This window comes from Chlorocebus sabaeus, chromosome 25, assembly GCF_047675955.1.
Source record: "Chlorocebus sabaeus isolate Y175 chromosome 25, mChlSab1.0.hap1, whole genome shotgun sequence".
In the NCBI taxonomy this organism is placed as follows: domain Eukaryota; kingdom Metazoa; phylum Chordata; class Mammalia; order Primates; family Cercopithecidae; genus Chlorocebus; species Chlorocebus sabaeus.
Window position 1 is genome coordinate 22,888,709 of NC_132928.1, and position 6,412 is coordinate 22,895,120.

Sequence of the window (6,412 nt, forward strand, 5' to 3'; positions counted from 1 at the left end):
GCCTCTTCCACACTCATTGGCCATGTATTCTCAAAAGTTTTTCTTTCTTGTCTCCCAATGCAAATGAGCAAGAATTGACTAGAAAGCCAGAATCCATCATTATGGTTGGAAACCCTTCTGTTTCCCCCTTTACCTCAGGACTTGGAGAAGCTTAACATGGGAAAATTGTTCAGAACCTCCAACCAATCACTATCCTAATGATCCTTTAGAGCGTTCTATTTCATGTGCTGCAGACTTTGGACACTGGTTGTATGATTTTGGTTTTTTTTCTCTGCTTTAAGCAGCTGAGTATTCTATATTAAGGCCTAAGCAATCAATATAATAATAGCTACTCTTTGAGCGTTTACTACCTGCTAGACCCTGTGCTAAGAGTCTGATGCATATTATTCCATTTAATCCTCACTACAATGAAGTTAGACAGTTCTGTTGTGTTTTGCTTTGTTTGAGACAGGGTCTTACTCTGTTGCCCAGGCTGGAGTGCAGTGATGCTATCTCAGCTCACTGCAGCCTCGACCTACTGGGTTCAAGCAATTACCCTGCCTCAGCTTCCCAAGTAGCTGGGACTACAGGTTCATGCCATCACACTCAGCTAATTTTTAGTATATTTTTAGAGACAGGATTTTGCCATGTTGCCCAGGCTAGCCTCGAACTCCTGAGCTCAAAACATCCTCCTGCCCTGGCCTCCTAAAATGCCAAGGTTACAGGTAGGTGTGAACCACCATGCCTGGCCAGGCAGTTTTATCCATTCATATTTTACAGAAAACTGAGGCTCAGAGAGATTATATAACTTGGTCAAGCTGATTGTTAAATAGAATTTTGCAAGCTGCAGTTTGTTAAACCTAACTTGAAATAGGCCATGGTAGGAGTATTTACAATGCAGACATGGGCAAGCACTCTAAGTCAGAGTTCCCCTTCCCCTGACATCCAATTCACCAGCAAAGGACTGGTTAGCCTGAAAGCACAGTGACGCTACCCTTTTTTGTTGCGATCTTTGTCCTGTATATATGACATTTGAAATTTGAATTGTTTCTAGGGTTTGGCAATTATGAAAAAGCCTCTGTATGATTTATGTCCAGATTTGTATGAACACAAGTTTTCTTTCTCTCTTTTTTTTTTGAGATGGAATCTAGCTCTGTCACCCAGGCTGGAGTGCAGTGGGCGAGTTCGGCTCACTGCAAGCTCCGGCTCCCGGGTTCCCGCTATTCTCCTGCCTCAGCCTCCTGAGTAGCTGGGACTACAGGTGCCCACCACCACGCCCGGCTAATTTTTTCTATTTTTTAGTAGAGACAGAGTTTCACTGGGTTAGCCAGGATGGTCTCAATCGCCTGACCTCATGATCCACCCGCCTCGGCCTCCCAAAGTGCTGGGATTACAGGCATGAGCCACCTTGGCCAGCCTCTTTTTTTTTTTTTCTTTTTTGAGACAAGGTCTCACTGTGTCACCCAGGTTGGAGTGCAGTGGTGGGATCTTGGCTAACTGCAATCTCTGCCTCCTGAGCTCAAGCGATCCTCCCACCTCAGCCACCCCCTTACCCCATCCCCAGCTAATTTTTTGGTAGTTTTTTAGAGACAGAGTTTCACCATGTTGCCCACTCCTGGGCTCAAGCTATCCACTCATCTTGGCCTCCCAAAATGCTAGGATTACAGGTATGAGCCATGGCACCTGGCTGTTTTCCAAAGTTATCATTTTGCATTCCCACCAGCAATGCCTAAGAGTTCCAGTTGTTCTACATCGTTGCCACAACTTAATATTGTCAAATTTTTTTTTTTTTTTTTTTTTTTGAGACAGAGTCTTGCTGTCACCTAGGCTGGAGTGCAATGGCACAATCTTGGCTCACTTCCGCCTCCTGGGTTCAAGGGATCCTCCTGCCTCAGCCTCCCGAGTAGTTGGGATTACAGATGCCCGCCACCACCCCCAGCACTTTTTTTTTTTTTTTTTGGTAATATATTTTTAGTAGAGACAGCGTTTCCCATGTTAGCCAGGCTGATCTCAAACTCCTGACTTCAAGTGATCCACCCATCTTGGCCTCTCAAAGTGCTGAGATTATAGGCATGAGCCACCACACCTGGCCTTTGATTTTGTTTTAACCATTCTAATAAATGTGTATGGTATTTAATTGTGTTTAATTTGCATTTTCTAATGATTAATTATGTTGAGAATCTTTTCATGTGCCTAATTGTCATTTAACTGGTTTCTTTGGTGAAGTTCCTGTTCAAATCTTTTGTCCAATTTTTATTGGGTTGTTTCCTTATTATTAAGTTTTGACAGATCTTTATATATTACAGATATAAATCTTTTTACCCAGTCCACAGCTAATCTTTTCATTTTCTTAACATGTCATATATGTATATAACACACATATATATATATATTTTTTAATGGGGTCTAGCTCTGTCACTCAGGCTGGAGTGTAGTGGTATAATCATAGTTACTGCAACCTCAAACTCCTAGGCTCAAGCAAGCCGCCTGCCTCTGCCTCTTATGTAGCTAGGACTTGTACAGGCACATATCACCAAACTAATTTTTTTTTTTTTTTTGAGATGGAGTCTCACTCTGTTGCCCAGGCTGGAGTGCAGTGATGTTATCTCGGCTCACTGCAACCTCCACCTCCCAGATTCAAGCAATTCTCCTGCCTCAGCCTCCCGAGTAGCTGGAATTACAGGCGCCCACCACTACACCTGGCTAATTTTTGTATTTTTAATAGAGACAGAGTTTCATCATGTTGGCCAGGCTGGTCTCAAACTGCTGACTTCAGGCGATCTACCTGCCTTGGCCTCCCATAGTGCTGGGATTATAGGTGTGAGTCACTGCTACCGGCCACAACTGACTAATTTTAAAAAATTATTTTTAGTAGAGATAAGGTCTGGCTATGTTGACTGGGCTGGTCTTAAAATCCCAGCCTCAAGTGATCTTCCTACCTCAGCCTCCTAAAGTGCTGGGATTTTAGGCACAAGCCACCATGCCTAGCCAAAATATTATGTGTTTATTTGATGAATAAAAATTGTATACATTATCATGTACAACATATTGTTTTGAAACATGTAAAATGTAAAATGGCTAAATTGAACTGATTAACATATGCATCACTTCACATACTTTTTTTATGGTGAGAACACTCAAAATTTACTCTTTTTGCAATTTTCCAGATTTTTTTTTTTTTTTTTTTTTTGAGATGGAGTCTGGCTCTGTCGCTCAGGTTGCAGTGCAGTGGTGCCATCTTGGCTCACTCTGTCTCCTGGGTTCAGGCGATTCTTGTGCCTCAGCCTCCCAAGTACCTGGGATTACAGGCACCTGCCACCACAACTGGTTGATTTTTGTATTTTTAGTAGAAACAGGGTGTGGGCCAGGCTGGTCTCAAACTACTGACCTCAAGTGATCCACCTGTCTTGGCCTCTCAAAGTGCTGGGATTACAGGTGCCTGCCACCACGCCCAGCTAATTTTTGTATTTTTAGTAGAGATGGGGTTTCACCATGTTGGCCAGGCTGGTCTCGAACTCCTGACCTCAAGTGATCTGCCCGCCTTGGCCTCCTGAAGTGCTGGGATTACAGGCGTAAGTCACTCTGGCCCCTGCACGTCTTTTTTTTGTTTTTTTGGTTTTTTTTTTTGAGACAGAGTCTTGCTCTGTCTCCCAGGCTGGAGTGCAGTGGCGAGATCTTGGCTCATTGCAAGCTCCGCCTCCCGGGTTCACGCCATTCTCCTGCCTCAGCCTCCCGAGTAGCTGGGACTACAGGCGTCCGCCACCATGCCTGGCTAATTTTTTGTATTTTTAGTAGAGACGGGGTTTCACCGTGTTAGCCAGGATGGTCTCGATCTCCTGACCTCGTGATCCGCCCCCCTCAGCCTCCCAAAGTGCTGGGATTACAGGCATGCCCTGCATGTCTTTTAAAGGCTTGATAGCTCATTTCTTTTTAGTGGTAAAGAATATTTCATCATCTGCATGTACCACAGTTTATTTATCCATTCACCTACGAAAGAACATCTTGTTTGCTTCCATGTCTTGTCAATTCTGGATAAAGCTACTATAAACGACTATGTGTAGGTTTTTGTGTGGATATACATTTTCAACTCATTTATATAAATACCAAGGAGAGTGATTGCTGGATTATATGGTAAAAGCATGCTTAGTTTTGTGATAGTTTTCATTTGTTTTGTTTTACATTTAGATCTTTATCTGGAATTTCTTTTTATGAAAATATGAGGTAAACTTTCCCTTCTAAATGGATAGGCATTTGTCCTGACATCATTTATTGCATCCATTTTTTCCTAGTGGTTGGAAAGCATCATCCACAGACTAAATCATGCAAGGTAACTGTGTGAGCCTGGACAAGTTAGTTAACCTCTATGTATTCCAGGTTTCTGACCTGGCAAAGGGGTTAACAATAACTGCCTACAGCACTGGTGTGAAGGTAATATGAGGCAATGGGCATGGAGACATTTGAAAAAGTAAAAATCCCATATCCCTGAATCATCTGTATATGGGTGAAGATATCATGACTCTTACTGAGGCCGTGAACACACCTGTTCATCTGAAAAGCCATCCAAGTCCAGCAAAGAATTCTCAAACCATTGGTCACATTTGAAATATAGATGCCAATGATCCATTTTCAGGGGATTTGAGTGTGGGCTTCAGTAGAAGGGAAGATAAGGCTAGTGAAGGAGTAAATAGTAGGTAGCCATGGATGAATTATCAGTTTGGGTACCCTGTGGTCATATAGACTTTAAGAGGACATAAATACGACTTGTTTGTGAGCTCCTTGAGGGCAGAGTGCTTGTGTCTAATTTGTCTTAAAAATCACAGAGCCTGACTAGAAAGCTTCCAGTAAAGTTTCAATGAATTAAACTAAATTTTCTCCATTAGGACTCACTGGGAAGGGAATAAAAAGGAAGGCTAAGGAAAAGGGAATCTCTCATCTGGCTTACCCTTGCTTCCAAATACTTGGTACTCTTGTAAGGAAGCCAATTTACAGCCAGTTGCTGTCAAGTAAAATTAGTGAAAATGATCCTTTTTCTCAGTAAATGGCAGCTTTCTTGATATAGTTGTCCTGTGCCTTGCTCCAACTTGGCAGCTCAGACCCACCAGTGGGGAACAGTCTGGGAGCCCTGTGGGATGGCTCTGGAGCTGCTGACGGGAGGCTCAGGAATCAGGGCCTGCTGAAGTCAAGGTTCAGGCCGCTTTCCCTGCAATAGGATCAGCCAGCAGGGAGCAGGCAGGTCTGTGATGCAAGCAGAGAAGCTGGGATTGTGCCCACTGGAGAAGGGGGCTCTTGCCCTACACAGGAGGAGGCTGGATGCCATGGTGCAGAATCCTCTGGGGTCTTGGCTCCTACTTGTCCACCACTAATTAATTTTTGGGTTATAATGGATGTTTTCCTATCCAAGGATATCTGGTATACAAAAGTTCCCCTAGCTTAAAATGTTTAGTATTTCCTGAATAGCTTTCCTCTGTTCCTTAAGAAAGAGGCTTCCTCAGCAGCTGTGCTGCAAAAGACCCCAAATGTATTGCACATCCCAAGAGAGGCCAAATGGGACATCAAGGGTACAGGGGTCTGTTGTAGGCACTGTCCTCCTCTGGGCTCCTCTGACATTGGCCTGGTGGCTGGGATACTTCAGAGTAAAGGCCTAGCGGGTCACAGGTTTAGGAGGAATTGGGGCTGGTCCCTAGGCCACTATAGGTGCTGGGCAAACATTGCAGAAGGCCTAATGTTTGGAAAGCCAGTGTGGAATTCTCCTTTGTGCAACCGTGTCACTGAATCAATTAGGATTTTTTTAATTGGTGAATGGACACTTGGAAGTTTTAATATGCAAAACATAATTTACTTTTATTACTTAAATTACTTAATGTAATTTTAATAGGCAACTTAATTTACCAAGAGCCAGGATTCCAGGTGTTTAAGTCCTTGTCTCCAGGGAACACAGCTGTCCCTTTGAGGAAAACCTAATTTCTCTTCGCCGCCTGTGTGACTTTGGGACAAATCTGGGACAACAGTGAATTCTCTATTACTGTTATTACCACCCATGTAAACTAAAAATCAGGGATGAGAAAAATCTCACAGAAAATTCTAGCTGAGGCTTCTAGCTTATAGTACAATGAATAGATCTTAATCATAGATTGCCTTTTAGAAAAACATTTAGGCCCGAGTTGGTGGTTCACACCTGTCCTGTAATCCCAGCACTTTGGGAGGCTGAGGCGGGCAGATCTCTTGACCTCAGGAGTTTGAGACTAGCCTGGGCAACAAGGTGAGACCCTGTCTCTACGAAAAATACAAAAATTAGCCGGGTGTGGTGGTGCCCACCTGTAGTCCCAGCTACTCGGGGGGCTAAAGTGGACGGATCACTTGAACCCGGAGGTCGAGGCTGCATTGAGCTGAGACTGCGCCACTGCACTCCAGCCTGGGTGACAGAGCGAGACCC